Source organism: Rhodnius prolixus, unplaced genomic scaffold (genome assembly GCF_049639745.1).
Source record: "Rhodnius prolixus isolate KJV_2025 unplaced genomic scaffold, Rpr scaffold_1, whole genome shotgun sequence".
In the NCBI taxonomy this organism is placed as follows: Eukaryota; Metazoa; Arthropoda; class Insecta; order Hemiptera; family Reduviidae; genus Rhodnius; species Rhodnius prolixus.
Genome location: NW_027411581.1, coordinates 25,006,929 through 25,021,478, shown reverse-complemented (window position 1 = coordinate 25,021,478; position 14,550 = coordinate 25,006,929). Strand labels below are relative to the sequence as shown.

General features: G+C 36.5%; 1 long non-coding RNA gene across 1 annotated transcript; it reads right to left on the bottom strand.

Annotated features, from left to right (window-relative positions):
- Positions 1–1,502: 1,502 nt before the first annotated feature.
- Positions 1,503–14,488, bottom strand: LOC141458118 (uncharacterized). The gene is made up of 3 exons (XR_012460749.1): positions 14,442–14,488; positions 7,473–7,627; positions 1,503–2,050 (listed from the first exon to the last, which is right to left on the bottom strand). It is a non-coding gene; the product is annotated as an uncharacterized lncRNA (long non-coding RNA).
- Between the last annotated feature and the right edge of the window lie 62 nt (positions 14,489–14,550).

Sequence of the window (14,550 nt, the reverse complement as noted above, 5' to 3'; positions counted from 1 at the left end):
CAATCACGACTGCCGTGGAAAAATAATTAGAGACTGGACTAAGGTGCACACCGGTATATTTGAACCGGTGTTAGGTAAGGGGGATAAAGGTGCCTTCTAGAGACAATGAGGCACTGGGATGAGTGTGTGAGGCGAGACGCAGTGAACAGTGGTGGGCTGGTGGGGTTTAATTTAGTGTGAACGCAGACGAAGGGCCGTACACAGTTCCAAAAGCTTCCTTTAATTGCTTCCTATATCACAATGTCCATTCCCACTTGGTTATGAGATCTACAGTCCAGACAATTATTGTTTCATGCCGGCGAAGAAGAAATCCCAGGTGATTTACCTGTAAATTGTACCGCTTAATCAAAGAACTTTCTCAGCACGCTTAGCCTGGGACAATAGTTTATTTGATTTATATTGTAAATCAGTAAATATGTTTGTTTGAATATTACGTCACGAGTTCATACTAACTAGAGTTCAAAATCTGAACCATCAAATTAAAGTTCATAAGGAACTTGATTTTTATTTTAAACTGTGGCGCAGCTTCCCTTTTGGCTCCAAGGCTGAGTCTAACCAAAATATTTCTTGCAAAAAGAAAACACTGCTTTCATTGGCCTTTTAAGACTACCCACATTTAAAGTAAAGTAAAGTAATGCCTATTTTTTTAGGCGAGCTCTACCTCAAACTACCAATTAGGTGCCGTGGATGGAGGCGACTAGCAAACATACTTTACTGTAAATTTCTTTTATTAACCATTGAAGCAAAACCAAGGCCTAAGACCGGGGAATTGAACCCAGTACCACAATACATATTAGCTTCGCAGGTATCGCCTTTAACCTCTCGGCTACTGTGGCGCCTCATTTATATTTACGTACTCTACGAATAAACGAATCGTGATCGTCTAAGCATTATATCAAAAGCTCGTGAATTCCGTAACATATTGCTCTTGCACCAAATTACTCCAGTTTGTATGAACTCGAGACTTTCACTCTGCTTGTGATTATGGCCTTGAAGGCTTAGTCCTTCGGCAGTTTTCGGAGAGATTTTAATTATTTATTTTCCCTTATTTTGTACTGAGAACCTATCTATTGTCCAGTCAGAAAATGATTTTAAGTGAAATTGAACGTTTAGCGGATGCCCTAATAGAATCCTGTCTTTCTTCACTGAATAAAATGTGCTTTTAAATCATGAGCGCATCTGCTAAGATGTATCCTTACTAATATGAGAGTGCGCATATTGATGTCTTTTAACTTAGTTCACATCGAATATGATCTTAAAATTCCTTCAGGACAGGAGAACAGGCTTTGCCAACCAAGCTTTGCCGACTCGTCTTTAAACTATTGAGATGATACAACTTCAGTTTATTTTTACCATAATTTTATATTTAAAAGACCATATAAAGTTCCTCTAAAAATATCTTTCACATTCCCAAATTAAATTGGGTAAACGCCAACAAAAACACACAATTAGTTAATACCTTTAATTATTAAGTTAAATGAAATAAATTTTGTATCCAAGACTACAAACAAAAATTTATTATCATTGATTCTTGAATAAAAGGCTCTGAATTGAATGAATTCCAGAGAAGAATTTAATTTTGAAGGAAAAAGCTTTCTTGAGTGCTTCTTAAATAAAACTTTGAAATTTTATCCATTGTTAGATAGATTCCGTGGAGTTGGTCTGATAGCCTTCGCCACTTCAATAAAAAGAGGTCTTTATTAGTAGCCTAGTATCCTCCACTATTCAGGATGGAACAGTTCATTTGTTTGATTACAGCTAGGAGTCTAAAAAAAGACCTCTTGGGTAAAGCATTATGGGACGATACTTCTCCAGAAAGCGGAACACTTAAGGCCTTCGTAAACTTTTGATTCGCTACAATTTCTTCTCCAACAGCCTCTGTCTCTGTCATCTTGACTATTATACGAACCTCCCATCTCAGTCTGTCAAGCTTCACCCTTACATCAACTTATTTTTACCCAAATCGCACTCTTTTTTGTAGATTTGCCGAAGGACTTTGTTTTCTAAGACCTGATACTTAGTTCATCCACTTCTGATACTACCCAAGATTCTGTGTGAGTAAAAGTCTGGTTAGATCTTATAGAGAACAGCTTTAGTATTTTTAGTAATCAACTTAAAGCTGTCGGTTTAATCCAAAATAATACCTGTTTGCTCGCATCATTGTGCTTTTGATTTCCTTGGATGATTTATTGTCCCTTCTAACCAACGTTTCCCTCCCAAAAAAATGAAGGCATCATCTACCTGTTCTATAGGTACTCTTCTAAAAAGTATTTTATCATTGACCGCCGCTTCCCTTCTCGCATTTAAGTACATCGTCTTACTTCCATCGATAAATAGTATTAATACGGGTATCTTAATCAAGCTTAGGAAAGCTTGCTTCAAATCCTGAAATGAACGTCCAATAGCATCTATTTCATCTGTGCAGGCCGAAACCTAAATGGTCAGGTAGGGTATTGTGTCACCCTGTTGGGTGTTTGTTTCTTGCAATACTTTTTCCAAAAGTACATAGAAAAGGAGACCTAATCAAATCCCAATCCATAATTCTAAACCGCAATCCGTTATCTTGTACCTCTACGGTTCAATCGACTGATAAATTTTCTTTAGACCGATACCACGCTAATGGTATCTTGTTTTAAAATTTTGGTTTATACTGAGAATAGACTGAATTTTCAAAAAATCTGGACAAAATTTTGCTTGCAATGTATACATACAAATATGTATATATTTGCGATGAGAACTCTAATTTGAAAAATCAGAATAGATTCAGAGGTTTTCCGCCCATTCTAAGTATCGCATTGTCGTTTTCCTTCTATTTAATGAAAAGACATATCAATGAAGTTTACTCTAACTACACAAACATATTGGAGATATTATTATGTTCTCCAATGCCCTCTATATACAATAAACATCCTTGTGAGTGACTTTCCTAAAATAAGGTGAATGTATTAATAAATTATTAGCTTACAATAATGAATATTCATCTGGACATTGAATAACAGTTGAAAGGTCTGCTGAACCGGGTGACATTACGCCTATTGTAATTCATAACCTATATTGTTCTTTTTATTGCCTTAAATTTCCCTTGCAATGCTATTGTCATCAAATGATATGTACGTTACAAAACAATAAAACTAAAATAAAATTAAAAAAATACATTATTTCTAAACTAATAATTCGCAATAATGCCTCTATAGTTCAATACAAGTAAAAAATGTTGATAAAAGTTAGCCCTTATGTAATTTTAGATATACGAGTATGAACTGAATGGTTAGAATATCTGGACAAAACGGTTGATCGCCAGAACCAGTTATCTGGTAGGTAAGATGCTGAGTCCCGGGATTCGAGGGGGCCCGATTATAACACAATTAATTAGAAGTATCTCCTCTTTAAAATTCGTCCCATATACAAAAAAAATGGCTAATTATAAAAAATGCAATTAAAAATTATGCTTGAACCTTTAGGTGACTAATACCCGATGGAAACCAAAATGCACGCAATCAAGGCAGTTTAGGTACACACAGTTTGTACAAAATTGTACACCTCAACAGGGCGTCCAGAACGTTCAGCGTCACTTGTGCCCATGTGGCCACTCCGAAAATTTTGAAACCACTTATAAACTGTTCTAATCGAAGGTGCAGAGTCACCATAATGTTTATCAAGCTTCTCTTTAGTCTCCTGAGGCGTTTTGCCTTTCATAAAGTAGTGTTTAATCAACACACGAAATTCTTTTTCGTCCATTTTTGAAAATCACTCGACTTCCTCGATTCAAACGAATGCCAAACACAAAGAAATAGACCGATCTGGCTGAAACTTGGTGTGTGTTCTTCCAAGAGATGCTACTAACTAAACATAACCTCGATTCGCGCCAGTGGTGCTATCTCTCTGACTTTGCACGGACTTTTCAAACGACCCTCGTAGAGCTACATATCTTTATATTCCAACTAATATATTGCCATTTCTATCTTCAGAATTGATGTTAAAGAGACTTGACTACTCAATGGTTAAAAACAGAAGTGATTGAAAACCAAGCTTTCGTTCCGAACAACTTTTCTTCACTTTAATCATAGTTCAGATAAATTTCAACCAGAACTGCATGATAGAAACTTGTACGGACGATTAAAATTTTATGTATTTTTTCATCTATTTATTACAATTAGAAGAATAGAGAATCTTTTACGTTGATTTTATTCTGAACATGTTACATTTCACAGTCCCCAGTAAAAAAAAAAAAAATGGTTGCGAACAAACAAAACATAAAAGATCAGCCAAAGCACAAAACTAAATGTAAGCTTAACTGGAAGCATTATGATTCTTCAAACTGCAGTACCACATTTCTGAACGTATTTTTTATTTATTTAAGATATTTTTCAGTTGTTGCAGTTGCAAATTTCAATAAAAGTTTTTTTTTTCAGAAACGAAACGTTCCTACAATTTTCTATAAAATTGCAGTACACATAAAATTCTTGATTTATAACTTTACTTTCAGAAAAATATATTTCTATACAGTTCAAAGTTTTTAATTTTGTAGAACTAGATCGCCTGCCGCAGCGATAAAGATTGGATCGATACGACAGATCACCGAATTTCTGACAGAAGAGATGTAATTTTAATTTCTAATAAAACCAAATCGCTTTCCAGCCTCGGTAAGAGATCCGTTCCCTGTACAATTTTTTACTATTTGAACTTCTTAATGTACAACATAATGCAAATATAACTTATTATAATATAATATAATGCAATATGCAATTCTTTGATTATATCTAAACATGTTTATTCTATTCTTCACCGGTTACGACTTTCGTCCATGATCAGAGATAGATAATCAGTTTGCTGTAGGGATTTAGAGTTCATTTATGTTTACGTCTTCAACCATTATACTATTGATCAGGGGTCCCCAAACTTTTTACACAGGGGGCCAGTTCACTGTCCCTCTGACCGTTGGAGGGCCCGACTATATAACAAACTATTTTATAGCAAAAAAAAAAAACAAAACGGGAACAAATAGAATATTTCAAATAAAGAACAAGTAAATTTAAATCACCAAACTGCCCAGTATTTCTGTGGGAACTATGGGCCTGCTTTTGGCTAATGAGATGGTCAATGCCTGGTTTAGTTATAGTGCTTTGCATTTCTTCTTACTTCTGCTGTTATTTTACACTGTTTTCGGAGCCGTGACGCGTCCGTCCCGCGTCATCGGAAGTAGTACTCTACATGAGCGACGCAGCGCTTTGCGTCACCGCCACATATACTGCTCCTCTCACTGACCACCAATGAAAGAGATGCCCCCTCCGGAAGTGCGGCGGGGGCCGGATAAATGTCCTCAGAGGGCCCCATGTGGCCCGCGGGCCTTAGTTTGTGGACCCGTGCTATAGATGGTGTATAATTGTTATTTGTAATGTTAATAAATCGAAAAATAATTTGTAAAAATGATGAAATAAATTTAATGAAACCGCTATCACTAAAAAAGGGCTAACTTTTTTAAGGCTACCTGCAGTTCAGTGCATGTGCAATTATTCCGAGTTTTTCTGCTGAAAAGGGTTAGGCTTCAGTTAAAGTGTAAAGTTCATTCAAGTTTAAAGTTCTGTCTCGTTACTGGCGATGTACCGAATTTGAAGAAAAATATTTGACGGAAAGGTTAGGTTCTTTTTTTTGTTTTTATCAAATTTTTCTCATGAAATTAGGTTTTAATTAAATTCTGTTAGGTAAACCGCAAGAAATTTATATGAATGTTAAAAGTGGAAATCACTTTTTAAGGAACTATTTAGTTCAATAGCAGCACATTCCTCTTGAATGACAGTTGTACTTCCAAATAAGAAGTTTATGCACGCGTCTTTCACCATCAGTAATTAGGTTAACAAATAAGAGTTGTTGTATGCCACGACACAACTACTCTCAGTTATGCATGGAAATGTATTCCCCTAAACGACACTCTTCAGTCAAACCCTCCTTCAACTATAGCATACAATAATCTTAATTAACCATTTACACTCAAGACACACTGATTCGCTGGTAAATATTTGTTCTATTTGAATTTCATTTATGAGTTAGAATATTTCTTAGCTCATTTACACTAATTGGCACACTTCACACACACAACGAACACCTAAATTCATTATCATACTGCAATAAAAGTGGTCTAATAATATGCTGCAAAAAAATGTAAATGTAATTTAGACTATGTACGCATTATTTAGGAACATCAACTCTAAATAGCTTAAAACGGGTGTAGAAACATCTGATGTGATTCCTGAGTTTAGATTAAATTAGATTCTTTGAGAGGTGTTTGATGATCATCTCTATAATCATCAGTTCTATCTGTTTGATAAGACCTATGAGTGCGGAGAGGGAGTTCTGGATAAAGCTCGAAGGACCGAGTTTTTAATGGCGTGTCCTCAGCCAAGCATCCCTTGACTGAGAATAGGAAATACTCAATACGTGGTGCCGCTTCTTCTTCTTTCTGTCAAACATACGTAGGTAATCCGTTAAAAGGTCGAAGCGTTGCAGTGTTTACTCAGTTTGCCTTGGTCTACGATCATCAGGAAGGCCGAACGGTCTTGCTGGAGTAATGCCATAGTAAAGTGCGCCTAATAATGGACTTTTACACTCTGCCTAAGCTTGTCATACACCAATTGCAGCTACTATTCATCTTACTTCAATGCGGGTGCCACGGTAGAGGCGAGACCTGCGAAGCTATTATGTATTGTGGTACAGGGTTCGATTCTTAGGCCTTGGATTTGATTTAATGGTTAATAAAAGAAATTTACAGTAAAGTATGTTTGCTAGTCGCCACCGTCCGCGACACCTTATTGGTAGTTGGTCGTTAAGCCCCGCCTGAAAAAATAGGCGATTACTTTACTTTACTTTTTACTTTTACTTATTTCAACGATATGCTGCTCTAGAGCGGCGTTGTTCTTCCTTTCTTTTCTTTGAAAATACCATTAGGAGGGTGCCGGGAATGGCAAACCCCTTTTGTCATTTCAGTTTTGCCTAAAATGCTCGTACATCGAAACAATATGTACCTATACCTGCCAGAATGGCCAACCTGTCTAGCACTCTACCACTGGCTTGAATGAACTTTATAGAGCTTGAAAGCTGGTTAAGACACCTGGGTTTCTATAGAAATTACAACCTTTCACTTGATTATCATCTCTTTTAATCTCATAAACAAAAGCGCTGCTAAAAAGCCAGTTATCCTAGATATTAGGATTGCGCCACGGATTAGAGCCGCCGTACTTACCCCGGCTCCCTCTTTTTCTATCCTGGAATTGCCTAAGAACTTCACAGAATTAGAAGTTTATGTAAGTAATTATTAATGTTTATGTTAAAGAGAGCTTATTGTCTAAATTACTTTTTAAACACATTCTCAGACACAATTCCTTGAGAAAGTATTGTCTGCTACTAAATGAAAGAATGATAGATGGAAAATAAAATTGATACAGTTTTCGAATAAAATCTTGATGATGTTTACGAACCTTGATCTTCTTCATGATAAAGTTGAACCAGTGAGCAATGATTTCTTCTATCAAACGCTAAATAATGTAGATCAATCAAAACAATCTTCACACTTCAGATTTTTAAGAATGGTGATCTATCTAGGGTCATTGCCATCTTGCCATCGAGACACTCTCTAGAATTAAAAGATAATTAAAGATAGTGCATAATTCTAGGTACAAGGCTCACCTGGTGACTTTACATCATCAATAAATGCAACCCGGCTGAGATGGTTGATCCCACTTGTGGACAGAAATACTCCTGTACTGCACTACATGATGCTTCTTACACCTCTACTTACACCGCCAGCCTAGTTTGGATAACACTTACCATACTGAAGAAACGGCAACAGACGACAACGTTCCAAAACTAAGCACTACGTATGGCACTAAATACCATTGGGTTTCCCAAAAATTTGCAGAAAATTCAGTGTTCAAGTCTTTCCCGCGCGCATGACTGAACTAATTGAAAATTTCTACCTATCCTTCTTTACTCCTTTCTCTGCTAAAAGCCATCACAAACACACGTTTTCTTCAAGATTGAAACCAATACCTTGTGTTTTCTTCCATAAAAATTTGAAATAGCTCTGCAAAGGCTGGCTCATAATTTATTTTGTAATTAAATAATAATTTGTACTCGTTAATCCTTTACATTCGACTGAAGCACACTGTATAAGCGAATCATAATAAACAATAAAGAAAGAACATATTATGTATGGTATCGCGCAAGGTACCTGCTAAAAATCCGGACTGTGCTTGCTGCTTTTAAATTTCTTTTCTTGTAGCCATTTCAGCTCAAACTTATCAAAGTTGTCTAATTTTAATAACCATAATAGAATCCATAATGTATTCCTAAAATTAAAAAGTAGCGAAAATCACCTAATGCCTCGATTATTGTCGCCAAATAATCCAACCGACTCTCTTTTCTTCTTGTACGAACTAAATTTTGATAGTTATCTAGAACTTGCACCAAGTTGAGATTTATATTTTGCAGCAAACACACCAAATTCAGTTTCATAACTTCATTTAAATGCTTGATTGTTTTATCATTTCATTTTTTTAAATAATATTTAGGCACTGTTTTATATCATCAATAAAAACGTAGAAGATATTCCGCATGTAACTGCGTTTTCTTCATCAGAAAACAAAATTTAGTAATAGAGTATGAGCTTCCGCCTCCGTCCACTACACCTAATCGGTAGCTGGGCATTAAGCCCCGCCTGAAAAAACAGGCGATTACCTTACTTTACCAAAAGTGGTGAAGAATCACAGAAATGTAATTTTTTAACCCTGAATTAGAGTAATGTAAGTACAAGGTAGTTAGCTGTAAGGTGCTGCTACCTCTCATCTAGCAACTGAACTAATTTTTTATGACTAGTGAATATCACTCATAAAGTATTACTCGTTAGATAGAACTTGTTTTATTTAACTTAATAAACAATTTTACTTTGCAGGCTTTAAAGTAATAAACTTTAATCTTTTAACATGAAATTGACAAATTCAGAACTTATTATGGCTATGATGGGTTTTTATTGCCATAAAGTAGATTTATTTGTTTCCTTTCTTTCTTTTTTTTTTTTGCCCCTTGACAGCTAAAATTATTAGTGTCAAAACTACTTTAATAATAATCAAACAAAAACTTGATGGGGTAATAGTTTCATAAAACTGAACTATTGCATCATTTTTTATATTACAGCCCGTGAAATGGACTTTACTCATTTTATTTCTCTTGAAATACAATCAACTCAAGTCTCACCACCCAATATTTATTTGGGTTAAGGCAAATAGCTCAGTGCGAATACCATATATTACATATTAATCTGGAACAGTGTAATTTAATTGAGAACCACTTGAACATAATGGTACTGGAACCCTTTACCCTTAATAATAATTATTCAAATAGTTTGCTAACCGTCACTTAAGTAGCGATAATACTCCTCCATAAAAACGAGGAGGAGAAATAAAATATTTACTTAAAATACTACGTTTATACACTATCGTTATCAGATAAATACGCCAAACGGTAAAGAGGATTGGTACTACTGGATCACGTCTAATCATAAATTAATTTCACCTAAACCTAATGATGACACATATTAAAACAAATGTTATGGCTTCAATATTCCTCGCAGTTTACTTAAATATGCTTCAGGGAGCTATTTTTTCTTTTCCCTTCCATAAATTTATCCAAACTCTACAGCTCCCTTGTAGAGTTGGTGTATTTAAATTCAGTAAGATCCATGTAGATTTTGCCAACATAGACTCTCTTCAAAAGAGAAAATAGAGAATTTTATACAAATTTATCATTGTGAAAGGTTCAGTAAAATATAGTATTGATATTACTTAAATACACTTAACAAAAACAAAATGAAGCCATTAAATTCATATTGAAAGCACGAGTGTCCAGAAATAATTTTAAAAAAAAATAAAGGATCAGCTGTGGCTTGTGACTCGGAAAGTATAGGCGAATTTCGCTCTTGAAATCTGTGTTGTTTTCAAAGGAAAAAGTGTACTGTTTAATGTGTGGAGATTCTCCTCTCATATAGCTTAACTTTTAGTGCATGTTAAAACTCTAAGTTGTGATGTAGGTACCAAAATATTTTATTTAGTCCTACAAATATAAACTGAACTTTTAAGGTTAGTTGGTAAGTTATTTGAACATTTTGTTTTATATATTATATATATTTTATTAAATTTAATTTAATTAAGTGTCCATATGGAGCGTAACCATGCAACAACCAGCTGTGATCAAGATGACATGAGCATCACTGATACAGTTATAAATAAATGTTCAAAGAGAACAAATACATCTTCCAATACTCAACAAAAAAATAAAAAAAATAAAGGAAAATCCCGAAAGAACTCCTCTACTGAGGACGACGAGATCTTCGAAGATAATACAAGTATCCACCAATCATTAGAATCTCTCCGAGAAAATCCTCCGTCAGCAAATGAGACTGATCATTCTCCGGTAAAAGCAAGCAATTGTGAATCCAAATTTTACACTCCTAATCCATTTGCACCACTGAGTATAGAAGATGAACCAACACATGAAGAAAGTCAACCTGCTAAAAACATCAAAACACCTCCAATATTCATCAAAAATGTGTCAAATTATGTAGAATTCTGCAAAGTACTAACTCAGATTATTGGTCCAGACTCGTTCGAATGTAAATCCAGTGTAGACAGTCTACGGCTGTCCACAAAGACAGTGGAAGCATATAGATTGACAATACACTATCTTCAAGCCAATAAAGCAGAATACCACACCTACCAAATTAAAACAGAAAAAGCATTCCGCATTGTAATTCGGCACCTTCACCATTCCACCCCAACTGAAATAATTAAAGAGGACCTGGAACGCCATAATTTCAAAGTTAGAAGCGTAACCAATGTCAGACATCCAAAATCAAAATTACCGCTTCCATTATTTTTCGTTGATCTTGAGCCCCAACTAAACAATAAAGATATTTTCAAATTAAAAACGATTGTACATACAAGAATTAACATAGAAGAACCACACAAAACAATAGAAATTCTACAATGTAAAAGATGCCAACAATATGGCCATACAAGGTCATACTGCAATCATAATCCTAGATGCGTAAGATGTGCAGGTATGCATCCATCTTCAGAATGTAAAAAACCAATAGAAACTCCTCCAACATGTGCACTTTGTCTTGAAGCTCACTCAGCCAATTACAAAGGTTGCACTGTTCACAAAGAACTTCAGCGCCTCAGGAGAAGAAATATATATGCCAAAAATGGAATCTGGCCAGATCAACATCAAAATGGTTCATCACAGCAAACTGCTCTTCCTCCAAAAAGCTCCGAATTTCCTGTGCTTCCTGCTAAACAATCTACTCGTGAACAACCTCTACCAACCACCACCAGCAACAGACCTACATATGCAGAAGTTGCGGGGCCTTCAGCGATTCGTCCAGCTCTTACTCAACCATCCCCTATCTCTCACGATCTCACCTCTCTCCTTAACACATTCTTCTCCGAATTTAAGTCTCTTATCACTCCACTCATCACACTACTCACTTCTCTGGTAACAGAAATCATTCCTAAACTCTCACGTTGAACTCTAATCTGCAGCAATCACTCGCAATTCTCCTTTGGAATGCAAATGGTTTGAACTCTCACAGAGACGAACTGGAGATATTTCTAAATGACAAACGAATTGACGTTGCACTTATTACTGAGACTCACTTTACTGGACGACCCAACTTTTACATAACCGGATACAAAACGTACAGGACTGATCACCCAGACGACACATCTCATGGTGGCGCAGCTATTTTAGTCAGAAGCACTCTAAATCATCATCAAATTCCTTCCTACCAGAGAGAATTCATTCAATCCACGGCCATTTCTCTAGACTGCCAACCTCTAGGGTTCAATCTAGCAGCAGTTTACTGCCCTCCTAATAAAGCTATTTCAGCAATGGACTTTCAATCTTTCTTCCACTCTCTAGGGCCTAAATTTCTTGCTGGAGGAGATTATAACGCCAAGCATCCTCAGTGGGGATGTCGTACATCCAATCCACGGGGACGCACACTGCTGGATGTTCTTTCACTGAAACAGTGCAATGTTCTATCACCAGACCGACCGACATACTGGCCTACTGCACAGTCCAAACTACCTGACATTCTGGACATCTTCATCTCTTTTAATACGACGTCCATTTACAAAGACATCTATACACTTACTGACTTATCTTCTGACCACAGCCCTGTACTCCTTACACTCAGTGTAGTACCCAAACCCACTCCTTCACCTCCTACACTTATCACTGGGCCTGTAGACTGGACTCTCTTCCAAACTACCTTAGCAAACAAACTGAACCTGTTAACATCATTAAAAACCCCAAATGAAATAGATAACGCAGTACAGACACTTACTATTTCCATTCAAACTTCTATTTCCGAATCCACCAGATGCACTTCACTAAAGAATAATTTTCGACCACACAATGTACCTATTGCCATAAGAATGCTAATAAGAGAGAAACGAAGAGCCCGTGCTGTGTGGCAACACACTCGCTACCCGAGTGACAAGCTGACCTTCAACCGACTGACGAGACAGCTGAAACGAGAGCTTCAAAAACACAGATCCCTGAAGTATGACGAGTACGTGACCTCTCTGGTATCTGACCGCAAATCTCTTTGGACAGCCACCAAACGTCTTCTCAGATATAAATTTGTCTCCTCTCCTCTCAAACGTGACGACGGATCTTGGACAATTACCGACAATGAAACAGCGACAGAATTTAAGAACTACTTAACTAACGTATTCACTCCTCACCCAGATATTCAAGACGAGTCACACAGCACTGACGTCATAGCAGACCTAGACATCCCTCTCCCACTCTCGTTACCACCAAAACCATTCACTCCGTCTGACGTTAAACATCTAATCAAATCCCTACCGTACAAAAAATCTCCAGGATACGACTTGATAACAGCACAAATTCTTCGCAATCTTCCAAAAAAAGCAATCGTTTTCTTAACATACATTTACAACTCAGTTCTCAGGACAACATACTTTCCCTTAACTTGGAAATTCTCTGTAATAAAAATGATACCGAAACCTAATAAACCTTTACACCTTCCAACCTCTTACCGACCTATTAGTTTGCTACCGATTATGGGAAAAATATTAGAAAAACTTCTACTTAAACGCATCTACCCTATTCTGGAATCTGCGACTGTAATTCCAACACATCAGTTTGGCTTTCGACAACAGCACAGCACTATTCACCAGTGTCACAGAGTAGTAGACGCCATTGCTTCCTCTCTGGAGCGGAAACAATATTGCTGTGGGGCCTTTCTCGACGTGGCTCAGGCCTTTGATCGAGTCTGGCACCCAGGACTATTGTGGAAGTTAAAGAGTGCTCTTCCATCAACTTATTACTTGATTATACTATCATTTCTTACCGACCGCTTCTTTAAGATCTGCCTCTTCCGACTACTCTCTGGCACGGGCTGGTGTACCTCAAGGAAGTATTCTCGGACCGCTTCTCTATACTGTGTACACATCTGACCTACCAACTGACTCAAACACACTGCTCTGCACTTACGCTGACGATACTGCTATTCTCTCTTCTAACTCAGACGCCACTACAGCCTCCTCTCATCTACAATATCATCTAAACAAACTTGAACCCTGGGCCAAAAAGTGGAGAGTCAAATTCAATACTCAAAAGTGCGAACAGATAACTTTTACTCTGCGTCGTAATTCTTGTCCCACTTTAAATTTTAACTCAATTCCTCTTCCTTCTGCTAATTTAGTTCGCTACCTTGGGATGTACATCGACAAAAGACTAACGTAGAATCCGCACACTAAACTGAAAAGACTAGAACTCAACCGACGAAACAAATTACTGTTACGACTAATTGGCAGACAATCCAAACTACCACTGGAACATAAACGACTAATATACAACAGTGTACTTAAACCGATCTGGACTTACGGACTTGAGCTGTGGGGTTCAACCAAACATTCCAATTCACAAAGAATACAGTCCTTCCAATCAAAAATTCTCCGACAGATTACAAATTCTCCATTTTATGTGTCTAACTCTACTCTCCATAACGATCTCAAAATCTCATACATAACTGACGAATCTAAATCTAAATATAGAAAATTCTTTGACTCTCTTCTATTCTGTACCAATCCTCTTGTTCTAAATCTCGCCTCCACAACGATTCCAGATCGTCCTCCACGACGACTGAAACGCTGTTGGCCTCGTGACAATCTCCAGTAATGTAAGAAACTCCAGCGAGAGTGTTGCCGGTGGGCAGCTTCTCTCCTCATGTTGATCCAGTCAGGAAGACTTCTTTTATCGTATTCACTTATTACGAATTCAATTGTTTGTAGATTGTGAATATCAAATAAATTAAAAAAAAAAAAAAAAAAAAAAAAAAAGAAAAAAAAAAAAGTTACCTGCATTCTGTGATTTAAATTTAAATTAAAAACATATTTATCAATTATTTCTAAAACATGTGTTATTTTTCTATTTTATTTAATTATTTTGCAACAAAAAGTAAATGAT